Source organism: Urocitellus parryii, chromosome 5 (genome assembly GCF_045843805.1).
Source record: "Urocitellus parryii isolate mUroPar1 chromosome 5, mUroPar1.hap1, whole genome shotgun sequence".
Classification (NCBI taxonomy): Eukaryota; Metazoa; Chordata; class Mammalia; order Rodentia; family Sciuridae; genus Urocitellus; species Urocitellus parryii.
The window spans coordinates 117,176,043-117,199,768 of NC_135535.1; the positions used below are offsets into that span (position 1 = coordinate 117,176,043).

At 38.8% G+C, this 23,726-nt stretch overlaps 1 protein-coding gene across 5 annotated transcripts in view; it reads right to left on the bottom strand.

The window, feature by feature from the left end:
- Positions 1-23,726, bottom strand: part of Erc1 (ELKS/RAB6-interacting/CAST family member 1) — a 522,872-nt gene that overhangs the window by 335,730 nt on the left and 163,416 nt on the right. The gene's annotated exons all lie outside the window — the stretch shown is intronic.

The window sequence follows — 23,726 nt, forward strand, 5'->3', positions numbered from 1 at the left end:
AAATGGAAATACATACTATAAAAATCATTGAAAGTTAGAAACAGATCAGGGTTGTCTATGTGTGTTCTGTGGAAATCTTTTAATCCTAAAACTTTCAGAATAACGTGCAAAACCTTAAGACTAAAATTTACATCCAGAACAAAGAAAAAGCACACACATAGATATGGACATACATACATACATATATATATATATACACACAAATCCCTAAAAAAATAAAGAAGGTAGCTGAGAGAAAAGATGCAACACAAGAGATAGAAGTGCAGACAGGTATTGCACAGGAAAGCCACAAGAGTGGGATTAACTTCTAAAATGACACTACAACTGTCAAGAAGGATTACTTCACAAATAATAGGGAACAGAATATAGAACAGCTAGACAGTAAGAAAGACAAATCAGCTACATAAAGGAAAAACTGTTCTTAAATGCTAGTGTTGTTAGATTTTATATCATCCTTTATCAAAACAACATTTACAGTAAAATTTCTTATTGTAGTCATGCATTCCTTCATACATACATGCATTCACTTACTAAAAAAACTTATTGAGTTCTTTATTATATGTCAGACACGAGTAACACCAAGAAAAATAAAGAGACCCATTTTTATTATATGGTGACATGGCAAGAGAGTTCCCCGTTATGTAGCTGAAGCTAAGCAACAGATGAGTTTATATGCCTTCTAAGGAGAATTTATGGTAGAAAGCTAGAAATCATTAGAGATTACTAAGCACAGAAATGGCCTGGCTATTTTATTTAGATAATTCTGATGGCTGTGGAGGGGAAATTTAAAGGAACTTAAATACAGCCATGGAAAAGAATAGCAAAATGGATCAGTTCAGAAAAGAGATATGGGAACTAAGAGAATAAGACATATAGAAAATAAGGGATGTATTTGAAAAAAAACTGTGGAAATAGCATGCTATCACTAGGGAGATTCGAGTACACAGAAAGAAAAATATTAAGCAAAAAATGAAGAAATTCTAGGGAGAGTACTCACTCTACCACTGAGCTGCAGTCCCAGACCTACAGAAATATTCTGAATAACTAAAGAAAAATTAAAAATAATTCCATTACTCTAAAACTCACAAAATTATTTCAATTACTCAACACATGTTTCAGTTCATGCTATCTGCCATACATACTTCCAGGCATTGAAGATACAGAAATAATCAAAACACACCCAAATCCCTGCCTTCACAGAGCTTATATTCTAGTACAAAAAACAAACGAAGAAAGAAATAAAGAGAATGAATGAATGAAGTATGTAGTAGAAAAATTAAGCAGGAGAATACTATCAGAGCTAGTACTAGAACTAGTACTTCAAATGGCTTTCAGAATGCAACATAACTGTTACCTCCTTTGGGAAGACTTTCTTGCTTTTACCATGAGAATGCCATGATCATTATTTGTGCTCCATTACATATATACATATGCGTACAACATATACACACAACACACACCCCTATCCTTCCATGTACTATAGCGTGAAGTCCTGATCATATGTAATTATTTTATACGTCTCTGTGAGTAGACATGTTTCTGCCCCTAAAACCTTGTTTTGTACCTTCGTATCTGCCCCATATCAGGATTTAAGTAAAAAACTGTTCATTAATCAGTAAATAAATATAATGTAAGTCTGGACTTTCATAAACTGTATTCAGGCACATAAGCATACACATAAACTCATGCCAAGAAAGAAACTACAAAAGAACCCTGGATCCAATATTCAGATACTTTCTTACATTAATCAATTTAATAAAAGCTCTTTAAGAACCTGTTTCAGGGCTGGGGCTGGAGCTCAGCAGTAGAGCACTCGTCTTGCATGTGTGAAGCCCTGGGTTCAATCCTCAGCACTACATAAATAAAAAAAAATATAAAGGTATTGTGTCCACCTACAACAAAAAAACTTTTTTTAAAAAAAGAACCTGTTTCATTCCACTGGAAAGAAAAAAAAAAGGAGCCACTCTCTGGAGTCAATAAGAATTTCAGAAGCAGGGCAAACAAGCTAAGGAAAGAGATTTAGTAAATTCTAAGAGTTTAAAAGGAATACTCTAAGGCTTAAATTTTCATTCTTCAACAAAGAAGTAATTATACAGGTGAACCACTGAAACACCTGAAATGAGCTCTAGTCTTTTCAGTGCCAAAAAGAGTCCACAGCATACTGTGAAAGGAGAGTTCTCACAAATAAAAAGCATTATTCTTCTTTTAATTTAATAAACAGAATTTCATGTGGATCAAAACTTAGGTAAAATTACAACCCCTATAGAAAATTTTACCACTCAAAATTTAATATTCCATATACATTCAGACTACAATGCCCTGGTATTTACATATTTTAAAAGCTGTGCATGTGCAGGTCATTATAGGTGCTATCACAGGCCTTACACAAAAAAAAAAAAAAAAACACATGGTCAAGCTGTTGATTAGTACTTTCTTGTGAAGAAAGGCAGGACAAGAACCATTATTTAAAATGAAATTTCAAGAATAAGTTTAGTTTTACAGACAAGAAAACAGAGTCATCTTTTATGAGCCCACCTAATATACGAATACCCCTTACACACATGCATATAAAAAAATAATACCCTTCTATCCACTCCATCATCAGCCTCTAGAAAGAAATTAAGAAATTAAAACATTAACAGTTCTACTTTTATAATTCATATGTAGTTAAACTATTAAAATAACCCATTATTCTTTGCTGGTAAAAACTTCTACTGATATACTTAGGTGCAAAAGGTATCAGGTCAGGTAAAAGATCAACTAGCAAGTTATCCCTAAGCTATTTTCTTTTTCAGTTATCCAGCTGTCTAGACAGATTTGGCTGCTGAATTGGAGGGGAGGAAAAGGAAGGCTATTTTTGGACTCCTATTTACTGCTAAAGGAATAAACATTCCATTGTGAAGGATCTCACAAAATGAAAAAAGAAGAGTGGACACTAAGACTGTTTCCTTTGGACACATTGCCACCAGTGAGAAGGACCTGAAATAGATACAGATGTGCAAACTACCACGTAAGCACTGAACAAATACAAAAGATGCTGTGTGAGGGGTGTCTATAAAAATACTTCTCTTTTCATTTATTCAGCAGCAAGATGGCTAACAATTGAGCCCCACTGAAAGCTCCTGTTATATATGCTCAGTTTCGTTGATTCAAATTCTGCTTTTTTGATCAAGGACCTCTGGGTTATGTGTCACTGACCAGCTTGCATTTGATCACTGACACATTATTATTCTCACTATTCTCTTCTTTTCTACTAACCTAATGTTAACATTATAAGACTGTTTGCCCAAATAGCTCCATATCATTTCATTTCAGTATTTATCATACTAGTTCTATAAAACATACTGCAGAGACCCTATTCTATATCAAGTTTGATTATCCACAGGATTTGAAATACTGTTATTAAAAAGCTTTGAATATAACAGCCTAGAGAAAAACCAGATCCATTTTGCACATACTTGAATATAAAAATAAAAGTGATTGTTTGGAATCATGTTTAATGGGGAAAAATATTCAACTGTACTTTTTTAAAAAGCTCCATTCTGTAGAAGCAGAAACCACAGAATCCCTGTATTACAGTTACAAAACAACAACAACAATAATGGTGGTGGAAAAGAGAAGCTAGTGATGATAACAAGAGCAACCAACACTTAAAAAGAGTGTCTATGTACATATCTTACCTATTTAAGTATGCCAAAAGGACTATGAGACAACAACAACTAGACAATCTAACTGCAGAATCCTACTCTTAATCATTATGCAATAAGTATGTTTTATGGTGAAAAAAAAGAAAGAATTTCTCAAAGCATTTTCACATAAACCATTCCATACCATAATGCTTATTTTAAAGCACAGTATATTATTAGTAGAAATTCACCTCCTCCTGAAGCAAAGAATGAAGGGTAGAGGTAATAAACCATTGCACATGTAAAAGTATTATTTCCCAGGAGGAACATGTATTCAAGTGCAATACAGTAAAGCTGGTGGGGAGATCCAAAGATACTTGATGCAAGAATATTACCATAATGTTATTAAAATAATCTGTTTTCCCCAACTTTCTAAGAGGAAAGGAAACAACTGATACAAGAAATTATACTTATTGATAGACAATGTAGACTAAGGAACACCTGAAAATGAAATATAATATCCCCTGTCCATGCTTTTGCTTTCTTTTTTTTTAACTTGGGATTAATCAGAGTTTAAAAATATTAAGTAAAAAATTTCCAGAATTAAACAACTCATAATTTTCCAGCTTCATGCCATTCTAAGTACTGTGATAACATCTCATGTTGTGCTGTCTGCCAGGGATGGGTCATGAATCATTTATTTGTCTATCACATCCACTATATATACACTACACACCCATTAGTCACTTGGTAGCCAACTCAGTTATAAAATATATTGCTTGGGCATCATGTGTAGTAGCCTAATGCTACATCACAATGCCTATGTTATTTACCTCACTTTATCTTATCACACAGGTGCTGTGACATTTCACATCACAAGAAGATGAATACAATACAATATTTTGAGAGATCACATTCACATAACTTTTATTACAAGATCCTGTTATAATTCTGTTTTATTATTAATGTTGTTATCTTACTACCTTACTATTTCTAGTTTATAAATTAAATTTTATCATAAGTATATGTGTATATAACAAAGCATAGTATATATAGGGTTTCACATTCAGGCATCCACTGGGAATCTTAGAGCATTACAGCACCACTGCAGGAAAGGGGAAACTACCTAAAAAGCTTTCCTTCTGTTATTTATTTTTAATATTGAAAATTAATAGGCTGTTTACTGTAGAAAATGGTATATTTCATAACCCCATAGACTTTTTTCTACTTTATGAATAATCTGCTGGATATAAAAAGAAATAATTTAGCATGTATTCAATTTCTTCATAAGTAAAATTCTGTACAGATCAAAAGAATTGGCATTTATTCTAGAGAGCAGATCTAACAACGATGAATTCAAAAAGAAATACTTTTATATTAGCTACTTAAGATAAAGACATGTTCTTTAAAATTACCTCTTTTATCATAATATCTATTGAGTTGGAAAGAAATAGAAATAAAATAGTTAATATGTATTGCACAAAGGCTTTCTTCTTCCTAAGCCATTTTATTTTACAAAGAGAAAGAAAAAATGAAGACAGAAGACTAATGGTGAATGCAATGTTACATGCTGAATTCATCAAATCTACATACCAATTCAGCATTGGCATGGCTTATTGGCATCTTCTGTTTTGGTTTTTATCAGCATTGCCCAGTTGTCAGGAGCTATCATGTTCAATGACAGTGATTTATTTCTAGTCAAGTGGAACTGATTACTCTGTCTTTAAGGCCCTAATCACTGAGTAGAAGTGGAAAAGGTTTCCTCTAGGATACAGTTCTAAGGAAAAAAGAAATCCCAAAACACTTGCAATCACCTGGCTCACTTAAGTATCACTTAAAGAAAGGAACTTTAGTGATGATATCTCCACAATCATTTTTAGGCAGCATCAAAGCTTTTATTTACATAAAGCCAGTAATCCAGAAAGGATCTGACCTTTACTTTCTTCATTTACTATCTTTCAGTATCAAAAATAGACAAAGAGAAATTCACAGTAATTAATAGTAACTTTTCCTTCTTAGAATCTAAATTCCCTGCCAGGCATGCCTGTAATCCAAGCATCTCAAGAGGCTGAAGAAGGAGGATCCCAAGTTCAAGGTCAGCCTCACTAATTTAGTAAAACCTTATCTCAAAATAAGAAATAAAAAGGGATGGAGGTGTAGCTTAATAGTAGAACACCCTGGGTTGGATTCCCCACTGCCACAAAATAAAACTAAAAAGAAAAAAGAATCCAAGTTCCCTCTTTTTTTGTTGGGTGGCTGTGTGAGGGAGTTTACTAGGGATTGAACCTAGAGGCTCTTTACCTCTGAGCTATATTCCTAGCCCTCTTTACTGTTTTATTATTTTGAATCAGGGTCTTACTAAGGTGCTCTAGGCCTCCCTTAGTTGCTGAAGCTGTTTTTGAATCTGTGACTCATTCTGTTTCAGTCTCCCTAGGCATGTGCCACCACCCCTAATCCAAATTCCCTAATCTCTGCTCAGTTGTTTTGTCTACCTGCCTAATCTCAGACAGAATATACTAACAAGGTACAACTATAATTTACCAAAACAAGCAGCTTTTGCCTAGGCTATTTATATTGGCCTCTAAAGTTTTACATGTTTGATCATGTCTTTCCAGTGGTTAGAAAGCACAAGAACAGCAAATCATGACACATTCTAAGCAAAGTTTTAAACTCATTTGGCTTTTTAAGTCTCCATATCAGTACAAAAGTATGTTTTTTTCCCTAAACATACATATCTATGATAGTTTATAAATTACACACAATAAGAGATTAACAATATAATTTAAAATAAAGTAGAGCAATTATAACAATAAACTGTGGAAAAAAAATGCCAACATCACTACTCCTATGCATTGGGACCATTAGTAGGAAAATAAGGGTTATTTGAACGTAGAGCATAGGGATACCATAATAATGATCTAAGAGATAGTCAATCTGATAACTGAGATAGATAACTGAGATAGTGACTAGATAGGTAGGATATACAGTGTTGATACACTGAACAAATAGATGATGACTCATGTCCCAGGTGGGGTACAAAGGATAGAGTAAGGTTTCATCATACTGCTCAGAATCATACACAATTTAAAACTTATGAACTCTTTATTCCTGGCATTTTCCATTCAATACATTCATATTTCAGTTAACTGCAGATAACTGAAACTTCAAAAATTAAAAATACAGATAAGGGGGTTACTTATCTGAGTACAGAAGGGCAGTTATTGCCCTTAGGAAAATATATTCAGAGTGCTGTGCTCCAGACAGATGTTAAAAATTGCTTCAAAAGGGAGTAAGTTCCCTAAACATTTTGTTCATGGTATATATAATAGAACTGGAGACCTCTTAAATTAAAACAGTTGCATAACATAAAGCAAAAGCTGGTAAAATCAAAGACACTACCAGTCAAGATCACCTGGGAGACAATTATCGAAATAGTTCAGATTCTTCTTTTTATATCTGGCAGGCATACATTAATACTGTATAAGCTGGGCATGATAGTGCACGCCTGTAATCCCAGCAGCTTGGGAGGCTACGACAGAAGGATCGAGTGTTCAAAGCCAACCTCAGCAAAAAGTGAGGCTCTAAACAACTCAGAGAGACCCTATCTCTAAATAAAATACAAAATAGGGCTGGGGATATGGCTCAGTGGCAGAGTTCCCCTGAGTTCAATTTCCAGTACCAAAAACAAAACAAAAACTGGACATACTTTATTGAGCTAACATCACTCCCAAAAAAAAAAGAAAAAAGGCACATAAATCCATAACGGCGTAGCAATGATGAGACTGCACACAGGCCTCAATTCACATCATCTAGGTGAATGGCATTCCTTGAAGTTTCCCAGTTTCAATGGCTACATAGAACAGTTTCAGATGATAACATCTTACTACATTTTAGTGATGAGAGAACCAAGTATTTTTTTTAATAATTAAAGCATACCACTAGGCTTAAGTTTCAAAAAAACTCATTGTATTATTTGTAAAAAGTAACAAAATTGGAAAAAATTAAACACATAACAATAAGAAGTTGACTAAATTAGTCTATTCACTGGATAGACTATTATGCAACCATTAGAGGTCACATTCTTGAGGCTTATTTAAGATATGGAAATATGTTTATTACAAGAAAGGTTACTAAAAAGTATGTCCAATACTATCCCAATTTAAAATAAGGAAAAGGTTATTTGTGCATTTTTTTCCTCTTTGTAACTTTCATGTTTCTCAAATACTTAAGATACTCATAATTTTAATGATAATGACAAAAGCAAACATTAATTAAATGCTATCCAAGACATCTTAGGAAAGATTCTTTGATCACATACACAGAAAAATCTCTAGGGGTTTTTGTAAACAAACCTTTATTTAACCCATACCTTTCACAGGTTCATATTGTGAGACCTAAGAAATTAGGCTGTCAGATTTGGGGAGTTTTCTGCAGTAGCAAAGACAAAAAAAACAAAGAAATCAAGACTTTCAATTGAACCTACTTGAATATAAGATGTGAAGGACATAGTGATGGAATGCTATACTTATTTAAAATATAAATTCAAACCAGCACGGTGGAGCACGTCTATAATCCCAGCAGCTCAGGAGGCTTAAGCAGGAAAATGTCAAGTTCAAAAGTGAGGTGCTAAGCAACTCAGTGAGAACTTGTCTCTAAATAAAATACAAAATGGGGCTGGGGATGTGGCTCAGTGATCAAGTACCCCTGAGTTCAATCCCCAGTAAAATATTCTCCCCCCAAAAAAGGAAATATAAATTCAAGTTCATCTCACTAAATTTTCACTTTCCAGACCTACTTTTTGGCTTGAAAGATACTAATTTGTCCTAATATTCTACCCTAGATTCTACACCAAGCTTTATTTCCCAGGAAGTAGACAGCAAGACAAACATTACTATACAAAAGTTTACTGATGGGTGCTCTTGAGATCAATACTAGTAGAAAGCAAAAGAAGAAATGAGGATTGTAAAGAGGGAGAGAGTCAGCTGCCATAAAGTCTTGAAGGATTCAGACAATCCCCCAAGGACCTATAAAGCTGTGGGTCCAAGTCGGGTAAGGGGTTCAAGTTCTTGTTCCTCATAAGGAGCAGTCACTGGAAGCTGACAGGAAGGCACAAGCCCTTGAGCAAGACAGGCCTCTTTATCCAAAGCAATCTCTGTGGGGCTGACAACTGAGGGCTTTCTGTCAGCAGCACTTCTAGCATCTAGGGAATAAGTCCCTCAGGCACCAAGGGGATCTAGGTCACTCATCACAGTATCCATTATACTTAAGAACTATACTCTTTGAGGTTAAATTATAGTTGCCATGAAATTATAGTTGCTCTCAACTCCTGTTACAATTTGAACCACATAATTTTTTGGTTTTATAAAACCTAGAGCCCTTGTATCCCACTTGGTGGTTCTACAGGTGGTGGGTATTTTTAATCAAGAGTTCATGTGTTAACTTTTAAGATGTATGGGATATTTCAGATCTTATATATGATCTGTATGCATTTTTACATGAAAAAAAAAGCCTATAGCTTTCATCAGATTGTCAAACAAGTAGAAAAATCATTGACCAGCGACTTTCTTTACAAGTACCCAGTGTTTAAAGTGACCAGCTACTTCTCTTAAAAATTGCTTGCTTGGGTGCTCTAAATAAATACTAAATTTGCTGTGAATAAAGGCAGAGTTTGGCCCAGGTGAAATAGAGAAAGAAAAGGTTCAAACATTAGTTCCTCAGCCATATGCAACAGATATAAGAAGTCCAAAGAGCAAGCTTATTGAATTTTCCAAAATTGTCACTATAAAATTGGATAATTTTAATCAACTCAAAATGGATCAAAGACCTTGAAATTAGACCAAAAACTATGCAACTCCTGGAAGAAAATGCAGGGTCAACACTCCAGCACATAGGCACAGTCAACTTTCTCAATAGGACCCCAAAAGCTCAGGAAATAATGCCAAGAGTAAACTTTCTACATAGCAAAGGAAACAATTAGGAATGTGAAGAGAGAACCTACAGAATGGAAGAAAATCTTTGCAAGCTACTCTTCTGACAGAGGATTGATGTTTAGCATATATAAAGAGTTCAAAAAACTTTCTACAAAAAAAAAAAAGAATCAAATAACCCAATTAGCATATGGACAAATGAACTAAACAGACACTTCTCAAAAGAAGAAACACGAGTTGTCAACAAATATATGAAAAATGTTTAACATCATTTTAGCCATTAGAGAAATGCAAAACAAAACCATACTGAGATTTCATCTCACACTAGTCAGAATGGCAGAATAGAAATCAGTATAGAGGTTCCTCCAGAGACTAGGCATGAAACCGTTATATAACCCTGCTATACCACTCCTCAGTATTTATTCTGAAGAATTAAAGTCAACTTACTACAGTTATACATGCATACCCACATTCATAGCAGCATAATTCACAACAGCCAAACTATGGGACCAGCCTAGGTGTCCATCAACAGATGAATGGATAAAGAAATTGTGGTATATATACACAATGGAATTTTACTCAGTCATAAAGAAAAGTAAAATTATGCCATTTGCAGAAAAATGGATGGAACTAGAGACCATCATGTTAAGCAAAATAAGTCAAACTCAGAAGGTTAAGGGTCATATGTTTTCTCTTATATGTGGAAGCTAGAGAGGAAAAAGGAAAACAAAGGTGGAGGTGGATCTCATGAAAATCAAAGGGAGATCAGTAAAGGAAAGCGGGAGGTGGGGAGGAAGGGAGAAAGTGCTGGGGAATGATATTGGCCAAATTTTATTGTATGCATGTATGAATATGTAACAACAAATTTCACCATTATGTTCAACTATAATGCACCAATAAAAAAGATGGGGGTGCTGGGATTGTGACTCAGTAGCACATGTGAGGCACTGGGTTCAATTGTTAGCATCGCATACAAAAAATAAGCACATAAAATAAAGGCATGCTGTCCATCTACAATAGCAAAAGATATATATTTTTAATAGGTGGAGGAAAAAATTGGTTGATTTTTCTAATCTGAAAACTCCAGGGCAGGGGGGAAAAGAAACAAAGTATAATTAGGAGGAAAAACAATGAGGAAGTCTGGCAGTTACAGAAAGATAAAATAGATAAAAACAAAATACATGTCTGATGCTTGAAGCTATTTCTGGTTAGGACATCCATACTGGTGTGGCACAAAGAAGAGCACAAAAGGCCAATTCATCAAAGCTTGATTTAATAACTTCTTCAGGTGGTTAATTACTTCAACTTCACAAGTAGAGTTGACAGGCAACCGGGCACCTATCCAACCAACTACTCCCTCGGATAAGGATTCAATGCTCGATAATTCATGCCATGTTATACGCAGTTTTTAAGCAGAAGAAAATTTTGAGTGTGTTTCAAAAGTTTGATCAAGCACTTTTTTCCAGCTCTTTTGTCCCTTTGTAGATATTTATCTATATATTTATTACTGTGACAAGTTCCTGCGACAGGATAGCCTGAGAGCGAGCTAAGAACAATGTTAGTCATAAGAAGAATCTGTCCCTTCCATGCTGACTTGTTAATTACCACATTTCAAGTTTAAAATGTGTGCTCATTTTAACAAAGGTTACAACAAACTAGAACTTGTAAAACTCTCAGAATACTAATGTGGTGTACTACTAACATAGAAAAAGTATTCAGATAAATGCAAATCATTAAATTACTCACTACTACTTGACAGTTCAAAGAAATTGTTTAATAAAGGTAAAGATTATTTCCATGTTGTAAAAAAGTACTACAATATAAGCCATCGGATAGTTATAATTTATATTACACCTTAGCACTTGAAAATTTCTAAAGGCTGCGGTCTGAGGCGGCCTCCGGGAGCCTGTGACTTCTGCACCAATGTCCAGCCCTCAATAAGACTTCATGCCCCCAGAGTAAGCTAATTCTTCCTCCTTAGGTTCCTGCAATTGAACCCAGTGGTGCTGATCCCAGAGCCACATCCCAGCCCTTGGAGAGAGTCTGGTTAAATTGTCCAGGCTCTCCTACTATTGCTGCAGTCCTCTAGGGATTACAGCCTTGAGCATGCCCACCCTGGCCTCAGCTAATTGTTCACATGAAGATTAGCATATTGAGTGAGAAGGCCAGGGGTTGAGAATCCTGGTCTCATGGACCCTACTAAGACCCTCCACTAAAGAGGACATGCAGGGGTGAAATGGGAATGTGGTTTCCCCTAGATGTGACCCTTAAGTCTAGCCTATTTTCAATATGCCTAATTTCTAGTAGCGAGTAGGTTTGAGTTTCCTGTTCCAATTGGGGAAATATCCAATCCTAACCCTAGGCTGAAGAGGGAATTCAGAGATTTACAGACTTTTCAGTGTTGCCTGGGGTTCCCTGTGCCTTTGATTCCCCCTTTCCAAAGGGCCCCCCAAGGGAGACTGGGAGTCTGGGGAGCTGCCAGAGGCTTAGCCATTGCTGAGACCTGCTTGGGAAGGTGGCTCCCTGCATTGGACCTGGGCCAAGTACTTGGCATTACAGGCAGGAGCTACAACCCAGCTGAACATTGTCTTTAATAAACTGTTTTCTTTGAAAAAAAAAAAAAAAGAAAGAAAATTTCCAAAGGCTATTTTCTCTCAGGTTCATTTCCATTGCCTCCATGACATTGTCAGTAGAAAAGGTTTCTATATTATACTAGCTGAACATCACAAAGCTATTTTTTAAAATCTATCTTTATCCCAGGATTGCAAAGTTGGTTTCAACATACAAAGAACAGTACAAAGAACCAGGTTAATAAGATAAAGGACAAAAAACATATGATCATCTCAACAGGTACAGGAAAGGAATTTTACAAAATCTAATTATCCTTCCATGATAAAAATACTCAAAAAACTAGAAATAGATGGGACCTTCTCAACTTCATTAAGGACATCTATGAAAAAACATAGTTAATATCATAAAACACAGTTAATATCATACTTAATGGTGAAGACTGAAAGGCTTCCCTCAAAGATAAAGATCAAGCAAGGATATTTGTACTCACACCTTTTTTTCATCATCCTATTGGAGATTCTAGTAAGGCTAATTATAGAAGAAAAACAAAATACAGCCAGGTTGGAAAGGTATAAGTACAATAATTTCTATTGGCAAGTGGCATAATTACACATATAGAAAATACTAAAGAATTCACTAACACAATTCGAGCTGATCAGTAAGTTCGGCACAATTATAGAACACAAGATAAAAATACAAGAATGAGTTGTATATCTGTACACCAAACATGAATAATCTGAAAAAGAGGTTAAAAAATAATTACATTTACAACAGCATCATAAAGAATGAAATATTTCAGATTAAATTTAACCAATTACAAAGCTTGTAAACCTGAAACTACAAAATATTAATGAAAGAAATTAAAGACAACACATCCTGTGTTCATCAACTGGAAAATTTGATTTTGTTAAAATGGCAACAATCCCCAAACTGCATCAAAATTCCAATTGCTATTGTTTTTAATAAGACTGGACACATCATCTTAAAATTCATAGAAATTACAAAGGTTCCTAAGATTCTCAAACAATACTGAAAAGAAACAAAGGCGGAAAGTTACAGCTTCCAATGGCAAAGCTCATACAAATCGACAAAAACAAAAACACTCTGGTACTGCATTTGGGTAGAATGTGTCTGAAACCTGCTACAACATTGGATGGACCTTGAAAACATATTTAAATAAAAGACATCAGACACAAAAGGTGCAGAGTGTATGATTACATTTATATAAATCTTCCAGAACAGGCAAATACATAAAGACAAAAAGTAGCTTAGTGGCAGCCAGAGGATTTTGACTGCTACTAGCTTTCAGTTTCTTTCTGGGATGATAAAAATGTTCTGGAATTAGATAGTAGCAATGATTGCATAACACTGTAAATAAAACAGAAATCACTGAATTATATAATTTTAAATAATAAATTATCTGGTATGTGAATCATATCTCAATCGAAGAAAAAAGTAGTCATCCAATTATCACTTCAGCACTAGCTTAAGGCAGTATCCATCAGTGAAGTGTAAAACCAACCCAAGCTTGAGATGTATCCTGTTGCATCTCCCAAACACCACCGAAAAAATAAATATATAAATAAATAAAGGTGTTGTGTCTAACTACAACTAAAAAAAAAAAAAAAAAATTTAAATGGATGGCTGTGCCATTCCATGATAAGCACAGGATGAAAGGAAAGCGAAGAACTGGGAGACAGGTGAGAGAGAAATGAAAAATGGAGACCAGGCAGAGATACACCTGAGAGTTATTTGTCAGAGATGACAAATAAAGGCACGTCTTTCTCCATAGATGGAAACAGGCAATACAGGCTTGGGTTCTGTGACTTTCATGAGGCAGGCTCAGAAATTAGAGCCGGGTAGATCTTAATGAAGGCGGTTAAGGGTGGGGTTGGTATGAGAGAGTAGTAATACTCCTGGGTCAGGAAATAAGTGGGCAGTGAAGGGTTGCGTTGGTATAAGGGAGTGGTGAGCCTTTCTCAGAATGGCCCTTGGGTAGGAAAGCAAAAACTTTTTCTTAAAATGGCAGTTATCACTTAAGATGGCCATCCAGATGCTAAGCAAGGACCTTACATTCCCCCCTTTTTTGTTTGTTATTGGGCCCCTTAAGGGACAGGGGCATAGGTCTATCTTCTGTAGCTTCTTCCTGCTGGGAAGGGGTGGCTTCTGGACCCTTGTTAGGGGTGCAGAGTGTCAATGAGGCAAGGTGATGGTCAGGAGGTGTCCCCAATGCTGACTCCAGATGGCCCAATTTTGGTGAGGGGTTGGATGTCCTGTATCAGAAGCTGGTTCATGGTTTGGTTAGAGATCCTTTGAATATGGTCTTGAATATTTAATGAAGTAGGGGACAAACATTAGCAAAAGCCCTATGACAAAGAGAGAGGTCAGGAAAGGAAGTGCCACTGAAGAAGGGGGTTACTTAGCTGTCATCCTTCAGTTCTAATGGCAATGGGAAGCTTTGAGGCCTGAAGGAAATCAGAGATAAAGAGGGCATTAGTAATTGAAGTTTCCTTGGTGGTAAGTGAAAGGGTAAAGTTTCTAAGCTGGAAAGCTTGAATGTAAAAGATTAGGTATTATTAAGTTCCTCTGTTACACCCAGATTCCTGAGATAGTTAAAACAAGGCCCTACTGGCCATTTAGCCTAGGGCCCTGTGCAGTTGTCACAGGGCCCGAACCAATCAGTTTAAATGTGTAACCCGCTTGGGAATAACCAGTCACCCCTGCCTGACCTATTCCCACCAATGAATGTGCCAATCACGTCTCAGAGTTGTTGTTCAATTTTCCCTCGCCTCATGATGATTTGTTCTGATGTATGCAAAGCCCACCGCCCTCTCCAGAAAGTGTACTTAAGCTCTGCTTGACCTCAGCTCGGGGCTCTGGGCTGCTCTCCCTTCTTGAGTAAGCACGGAGCCCCAGCGCGCTGGAATGGATCCCCAATAAATCCCCTTTTGCCAATTGCATGGAGTAAGTCTCTTGTGTGGTCTCTCCCTCCAACGCTCCGCCGGACCCCCCTTACAATAAGGAATCCGCACTCCTTCCAAATAGCAGAGTGCGAGAGAAGTATGTGGAAAGCGTATTTAGAGTCAGTGTAGAGGCTCCCATTGCCAAAGTAAAGGCTCCAATGAGGGCAACAAATTCAGCCTGCTGACTGGATTATTATTAGGGAGGAGTCACTTCCACCACAGTGGTTAGAGAGACTATGGCATACCCTGCCTGATGAACTCTCTCCTGAAGGAAGGAGGAGCAATCTGTGAATGGAGTGGAGTGTATGTTGCCTGAAGAGGCCTTCCAGAGGAATGTGGAAACTCCTCCAAGTTTCAATGCATGAATGAGTAAGAGGAAAACAGAAGAGTCCTGGGGAGTGGAAAAGGGAGTAGCACGTTTAAAGGTGAGCCTGTGTGGAAAGTAAGACTGGGATCTTCCACCAGGAAAACCGGTAGAGATAAAAGGCAATGGGGGGGGGTGTGTGTAAGGAATGTAAGTCCTTGTAGGTGAGGCGTTCCTTTAGGTGATGGGGAGCCAGTATGGTGAGTGGGTCCCCAAAGGTGAGTTTCTTTGGCTCATTAATGAGTAGAGAGGCTACAGCCAATGTTTCTAGGCAAGGGGCCCATTCCGGAACAGTAGGGTCAAGACCCTTTGACAGATAAGCCACAGATGCAAAGGTTAACCCAAGCGTATGTCCAAGGACCCCTATAGCAAATCTCTGCTTTTCAGCCTTATAAAGGTGAAATGGGCGTGTGAGATTAGGGAGATAGAAAGTTTTGAAATCTTTCTTCTGTGTTAAATTGACAGTTCTTTTTCCCCCTGAGGCCTCTTATCAAGCCTGCTGACTTTGTCCTTTGTTATTTCAATGTTAGCTTCAGTATGGCCTAGGCCAGGGAAATTGCTGCCTAGGGCTTTACAATGTAAGAGAGTTCTGGGTCCCTTGTTTGTGTAGAAGTAGGGTCTCTAGAGGAATCCAGACCTTTAGTAGCAAGTAGAAGCTGGGCGGGGGAGCAAGAACAGCAAAGGAAAGGCTTATAATGTAGAAAGAAGAAAGCCTGCACGTAAGAGATTTTTTACATTTTTCTGAGCGCTCACAAAACTTATGAAGATTGGAAGGTAGAGAGGAGACTTGTAGACTTGTGAGGAGGAGAGAAGGGAAATGAAGCCAGAGTGTGGATGAAGAAGAAGAGCACTAGATGAATGGGGGGGACAGGCCAGGATCCCAAAGCAGCTCAAATCCCCAGAGGGGAGAGCAAAATTGATGGGAGAACGTGACCCAGTCAATGGCATCAATGAAAGAAAAGTGGCGCAGGACTAATACACACGTCTGGGATAAGAGGCAGGTTTACTGTCAGGAGCCTGACAAGGCTGCTCTACAAAAAGAGGGACAGCATCAGCAAGGGGGGAGAGCAGGTATTATGATTGGGCTAGAAAATGGAGGAGGTTTTTGAGACAGATGTAAATGGGCTCCTGGTGTGAGGCGACAGAAGAACTTGAAACATCCCAGACAGTAGTAGGGTCCACCTTGGAAGGGGTAATGGGAAGGCACTGCCAGATGGAATAGGGGATGGTCCTAAGGTAAGGGTGAGGATCAGGGAAGCGGCAGGCGAGTCTGGATGGAAGCGTATATGAGGGGAGAAGGAAAACATGGCTCCCAACTTTGTGAGGATGTCCCTTCCCATAAGAGGAACAGGGCACTGTGGAATGACCAAAAAGGTATGGGTAAAAATTAGAGAGCCCAAAGCACCAACAGCACTAGGTGTCTGTAAGGATTGGTAAGGTTTACCTTCTACCCCGACAATAATAGAGGTCATAGAACGAGTAGTAGACCCCCAGAACTCCTGGAGGACTGAATATGTCTAGGAGGACGGACACAGGCCTACCTGAAATACGCCTGGGTTCCCGTGAAGTAATGGCAGTAGTCAAGTTATGGGGACCTGGGCCTCATCAGTCCTCTGTAGTCAATCCTAAGAGTTGGAAAGGGGAACCAGAATGACTGGATGGATGGAGGCCACTATGGGCTCAGGAATAGTCAACAGCCCAGTGGCCCTTCTAATGACATTTAGGACAAGGGTCCAGAGCTTGCGAGGCTTGGGACGTGTACGAGCCCAGTGACCCATCTGACCACATTTAAAACAGGATCCAGACAGTCCTGAGGGATCCTTCCACAGACTAGTAGAACCAGGGACAGATGCTGAGGCAGGACGGGTGGCTTGAGGGAGCATCTGATATTTCTGCTTCCGGGCCTTCTCTTCTCTCTTGTTATATACCTTAAAGGCCACTCTTCCAGAACCTCAGCTTGGGAATTAGGGGCCCCCTCTCAAGGCACCTTAGGTTGGCCCTAATATTAGGAAAAATCTGGGAGAAAAAGTAGGTCATTAGTAGATGTCTCCCATCTGCAGTCTCAGGGTCCAAATTAGCATATTGTAATAAAGCCTTGGTCAGGTTATCTAAAAATGCTGAAATGTTTTCATTCTTATCTTGTATGATTTCCTGTAGCTTTTCTTTTTTTTTTTAAATATTTTTATTTTTATTTATTTTTCAGTTATTGGCAGACACAACATCTTTGTTTGTATGTGGTGCTGAGGATCGAACCCGGGCCGCACGCATGCCAGATGAGCGCGCTACCGCTTGAGCCACATCCCCACCCCTGATTTCCTGTAGCTTTTCATAATTGATAGCCTTATGAGCTGCCTTTCTAAGTCCTGCCATGAGGCAACTAATGAACTGGTTTCTACTGGTTACTCTTCTACGCAAATTATAATCCCACTTGGGGTTCCAATCAGGGACCTCTTCAGTGCCGATCGGATGGGCAGGGGAGGTCTGATGTACTTCATCAGCATAATTTCCAACTTGCTCCCAAACTTACCTTAGGACCATCCCCTATTCCATCTGGCAGTGCCTTCCCACCTGTGCTCCTCAGGCAGGAGGGTGTTAGACAAGATCATATGTACATGGTAGAAGGTCAAATCATATGATTGAGTCAGCTATTGAAACTCTTTGATAAATGTGATGGGGCTTGAAGTAGAGGACCCAAGCCACTTTTATATCTGTGAAAGATCTAACAAAGAAAAAGGCACATGAACCCATTACACCATCTACCCCAGCCACCTCCTATAGAGGACACAGAAATGCGGGTTGGGCAGCAGCAGCTCGTGAGCATGAAGCAGTAGGAGAGAAGGATGGAGGGGACAGTTGCTGCAGCAGCTTCTTCAGAAAGAGACTTGGTATAGTGGGGGGCTCATCCACTGGGTTGAAGGAGGAGGAATCCTGGGTAGGATTTTTTGTCTCTTTGGAAGCAGGTGTAGGGGAGGTGAGAGATAATAGGACTTGTGTGGGAAAGCAAGAGTTGCAGAGAGAGGGCTTAGAACATAGAGAGGAGAAAGCCTGAACATATGATATCTCTTTCCATTTTCCCAAACGCTCACAATAGTTGAAAAGAACCCTGATAATAATGGGATCTAGAGTGCCCTTAATCAGCCATTTAGAGTCGCTATTCAAAGGATATTGAAGCCAGATCTAACTGCACAAACAGATAAGTTTTGGGGGTCTTAGGTCCGGGGTGAGAGAGAGAGAGAGAGAGAGAGAGAGAGAGAGAGAGAGAGAGAGAGAGAGACCGACCCACCCTAGGTTAGCCAGGAGGCAGCCTAGAGGACTGTGGGAGGCAATGGATAAACAGCCACCTATGGTGACATGTAGGAGGTGAGTTTAGAGGTAGGGCATCCACCAGTCTCTAGTATCACCCAGTGAGAGGACAGTTACACTCAGGGGGTCATCACCACCGCTGGGTAAGCATCCGGGTCAGGGCCCATAGAGGCACTTGGGCGTCAGGCCAGGACTACATAGGGGCAGAAGCTGTAGAGATTAACCCAAGGTCAAGAGATATCACTAGGGAAAACTCCCAAACACCCTCATTGGTTTTTCCTCAAAACCCAGGATCACCTATAGACCTAGTCAACATTAGGGATCAACTATAGCTGTGAAAGAGGGAGGGAGGGAGGGGAGGGGAAGAGAAGGGAGGGGAGGGGAGGGAAGGGGAGGGGAGGGGAGGGGAGGGGAGGGGAAGAGAAGGGAGGGGAGGGGAGGGGAGGGGAGGGGAGGGGAGGGGAGGGGAGGGGAGGGAAGGGAAGGGAAGGGAAGGGAAGGGAAGGGAAGAAAGCAACCTAGCTGTGCCTGGAGGTACCACCAACCATACGGTAACCCTGGGAGTGCTGGACGATGAAGTGCTTGACGATGATCATGCTGGGACTTGTAGATCATTTATGTCAAACAGAGACAGGGGTCTTCTGAAATGTCCAGTAGTGGGTGCACAGAGGACATTTGGCAGAATGGAGGCCCTGGTCCCATGATGGAATTTGGATTAGCGCCCAGGGACACTCAGTGACCCTAGGAAGAGGGAAGTAGGTTCACAAGGGAACCTGATCACAGGTTTCAGCATCAATGAAAAGAAAGCGAGAAACTAGGAGATGGGCAAGAAAGAATGAAAGACAGAGACCAGGCAGAGATACACATGAGAGTTTATTTGTCAGAGCTGACAAATAAAAGCACATCTCTCCATAGATGGAGACAGGCAATACAGGCTTGGGTTCTGTGACTTTTATGGGGCAGGCTCAGGGATTAGAGCCAGATGGGTCCAAATGCAGGCTATTAAGGGTGGGGTTGGTAGGAGGAGTGGTGAGCCTTTGTCCTTTGGCAGGAAAGCATCTTAAGATGGCGGCTGTCAATTAAGATGGCCATCCCAATGATAAGCAAGGACCTTACACAGGCATTATACAGCAACTCATTTTTTTTCTATTATAAAACAATATTTTTTATTATTACTTTAATCATTTATATCTAAGAATTATTATTTCTAGATTATCAAAATGCAGGGATGAAGGTGTTTTTTATATTTGGAGGGAATTATATTTTGGACAGTGATGTGTTCTGCAAGTTGAAAGAATGGTGATAAAGAACACATTATAATTAAAAGATTTGAACATGGCAGCGGGCTCGGAGAGATCAAGTCTCTGACCTCTTCAGCTGTGCGGGCACAGGGAGTCGTAAACAATCTAACTTCTGTTTGCTCAGGATCACTAGGCAATGCTGAGCTGACGTGGATCTCGGGCGATCAGTCTGGACCTCTCAGAACACACACTGAGCCCGGATGGGCTGAATTCAAGCCCCCGTTCCCCTGCTTCCCGCAGACAAACAGCTGTGACTCAGCACGAATCCATCAGGCTGAAACAACTGGTCAGCCCTTCTGATCCTACGGAGGTAAATGCCAACCGAGCCTTCATAGGTAGTGGACACAGGTTTGAAACGGGATTTGGGAGAGACAGTAAGGACCCACCCGTTGCATTGGTCACCCGGCAAAGGGAATCGAACTGTCGCCATTTGCAAGAGATACCACCATGGCAGAGAACTGACGTCACCAGACTGCAGAAGAGGAGATAACTTCATTGAAACCTGTGGCTACAGGTGTGTAATTCCCTAGCCTTCCCTCTCCACACATCGGGGAAACCTTAAGGGCCCCTCCCAGCTCTCCTGTGAGCGCGATAGCCAGACCGAGGGAATCAGACATGGCACGGGACCCACGGCTCGGAACTCCCAGCTACTGCTCCCACCAGTGCTGACAACTGAGGTCTCTTGCACAAGCTACCGGGGGCTTGGCTACCGGAGGGCAAGTAAAATCGCTGAGGATTCTCAGCCCCAAGCTCTACAAACTTAGGGTCTGAGGGAATGGCAAACAGGGAGAGTGAGCCCAGTTGTTCATGAAAACAGGGCTCCCAGGAGCAGCAGACCTGGTGTGTAGCCAGTATTGTGGTGAGCGGCACCCGTGAGAGGGGCCTAGCTAGAGGAAAAGTGGGGAAGTGACTAGACACAAGAGCAGGCTCTAGGCACTCAGGATTGGAGACCCGCCCAGTCTGGGAGGAGGAGCTGCTGCACAGTGATTGATTCCCGCGTATTGACAGGAGAAACTTGGCCTGGTGGGCACAGCGCCACCTACTGGAAGAGAAGTTAATCAAACTCTAAGACTGCATTTATTAGGGTTCTTTTTCCTCTTTTTTTTGATTGGGGTTTTTTCTTTCATTTTCATTTTTCTTTCTTGTTCTTTTTTAATTTTTTTTCAATGTTTTTCCTTCTAATTTTAATTTTTTTATTATCTTTTTTAAAATTTTTTTCTTTATTTCCTATTTTTTTCTTCTTTTGTCTTTTCATTTCTTTTCAATTTTCTTATTCCCCCTTCCTGGAATTCTACCTGCTTACTCTCATTCTCTTTAGTGACTTCTTCCCTTCCCTTCTAATACCTTTCCTCCCAAGAATCAAATAAATTTATAGGAGTAAACAGTAACTCAGCAGTCAAACAGAACAAGAAGTAACATGAGCAGCTCAAAAAAGCAAGGAAGAAAAGGATTACAAACAATGCAGGACAGCCTAAATATTCAGGAGGACCTAGAGTCATCAGAAAAATGGTCATATAAAGAACTCAAGGAACACCTTAGACAGATGGAATGGAACCTTAAAGAAGATACGAGACAGCAAATTCAAGCAGCGAAAGAACACATTGAGAATGAATTACATAAACAGATAAAAGAAGAAGTTAAGCATCTTTATCAGGAGATAGAGATTATAAAAAATAATCAAACAATAATTCTAGAAATGAAGGAAACGATAAACCAAATTAAAAACTCAATTGAGAGTATCACTAACAGAGTGGAGCAAGTAGAAGCCAGAACCTCAGATAATGAACACAAAATTTATCATCTTGAAAAGAGTCTAGCCAAATCAGAAAGGCTGGTAAAAAATCACAAGAAAAACATCCAAGAGTTATGGGATAACATAAAAAACCAAACTTACAAGTCATCGGGATAGAAGAAGGTACAGAGATTCAAACCAAGGGAATGAGTAACCTGCTGAATGAAATAATTACAGAAAACTTTCCAGAAATAAAAAAGGAAACATATATACAAATTGAAGATGCATATAGGACACCGAGAACACAAAATCACAGTAAACCAATAAGGTTAACAACGGATTTTTCATCACAGACCCTGAAAGCAAGAAGGTAATGGAACAATGTATTTCAAACACTGAAAGACAATGGATGCCAACCAAGAATTCTGTATCCAGCAAAATTAAGCTTCAGGTATGACAACGAAATAAAAATCTTTCATGATAAACAAAAGTTAAAAGAATTTGCAGCCATAAAACCAGCACTGCAAAGCATTTTGAGCAAAACACTACACAAGGAAGAAATGAAAAACAATAAACAAAACCATCAGTGGGAAGTGCCTCGGTAAAGACAGAGGGCAAGGGGAAAGATAATCATGGAGAAACAAACTAAATTAAAAAAAAAAAAGGATAAATAATCAAACATGGCTAGAAGTACAAACCATATATCAATAGTAAATCTAAATGTTAATGGCTTAAACTCTCCAATAAAGCGACATAGGCTGGTATCATGGATTAAAAAAACAAATCCAACAATATGCTGCCTCCAGGAGACACATCTGATTGGAAAAGACATACACAGGCTGAAGGTGAAAGGATGGGAAAAAAATATACCAAGCACACGGTCCTCGTAAGCAAGCAGGGGTGGCCATCCTCATATCGAATAAAATCAACTTCAAGACTAAGTTAATCGAAAGGGATAAGGAAGGACATTATATACTGTTAAAAGGAATCATTCACCAACAAGACATAATAATTATCAATATTTATGCACCAAATAATGGTGCTGCGACATTCATAAAACAAATTCTCCTCAAGTTCAAGAATCAAATAGACCACAACACAATAATTATGGGTGACTTCAACACACCTCTCTCACCATTGGACAGATCCTCCAAACAAAAGTTGAATAAAGAAACGATAGAACTCAATACCACAATCAATAACCTAGACTTAACTGACATATATAGAATATATCAACCATCATCAAATGGATATACTTTTTTCTCAGCAGCACATGGATCCTTCTCAAAAATAGACCATATATTATGCCATAGGGCAACCCTCAGTAAATATAAAGGGGTGGAGATAATACCATGCATTTTATCTGATCATAATGGAATGAAACTGGAAGTCAATGATAAAAGAAGGAAGGAAAAATCCTACATCGCATGGAAAATGAACAATATGTTACTGAATGATCAATGGGTTACAGAAGACATAAAGAAGGAAATCAAAAAATTCTTAGAGATAAATGAAAATACAGACACAACATATCGGAATCTATGGGACACAATGAAAGCAGTTTTAAGAGGGAAATTCATCGCCTGGAGGTCATTCCTCAAAAAAAGAAAAAAACAACAAATAAATGAGCTCACACTTCATCTCAAAGCCCTAGAAAAGGAAGAGCAAAACAACAGTAAATGTAGCAGAAGGCATGAAATAATTAAAATCAGAGCGGAAATCAATGAAATTGAAACAAAAGAAACTATTGAAAAAATTAACAGAACTAAAAGTTGGTTCTTCGAAAAAATAAATAAGATCAACAGACCTTTAGCCATGCTAACGAAGAGAAGAAGAGAGAGAACTCAAATTACTAACATACGGGATGAAAAAGGCAATATCACAACAGAGGTTACAGAAATACAGAAGACAATTAGAAATCATTTTGAAAACCTATATT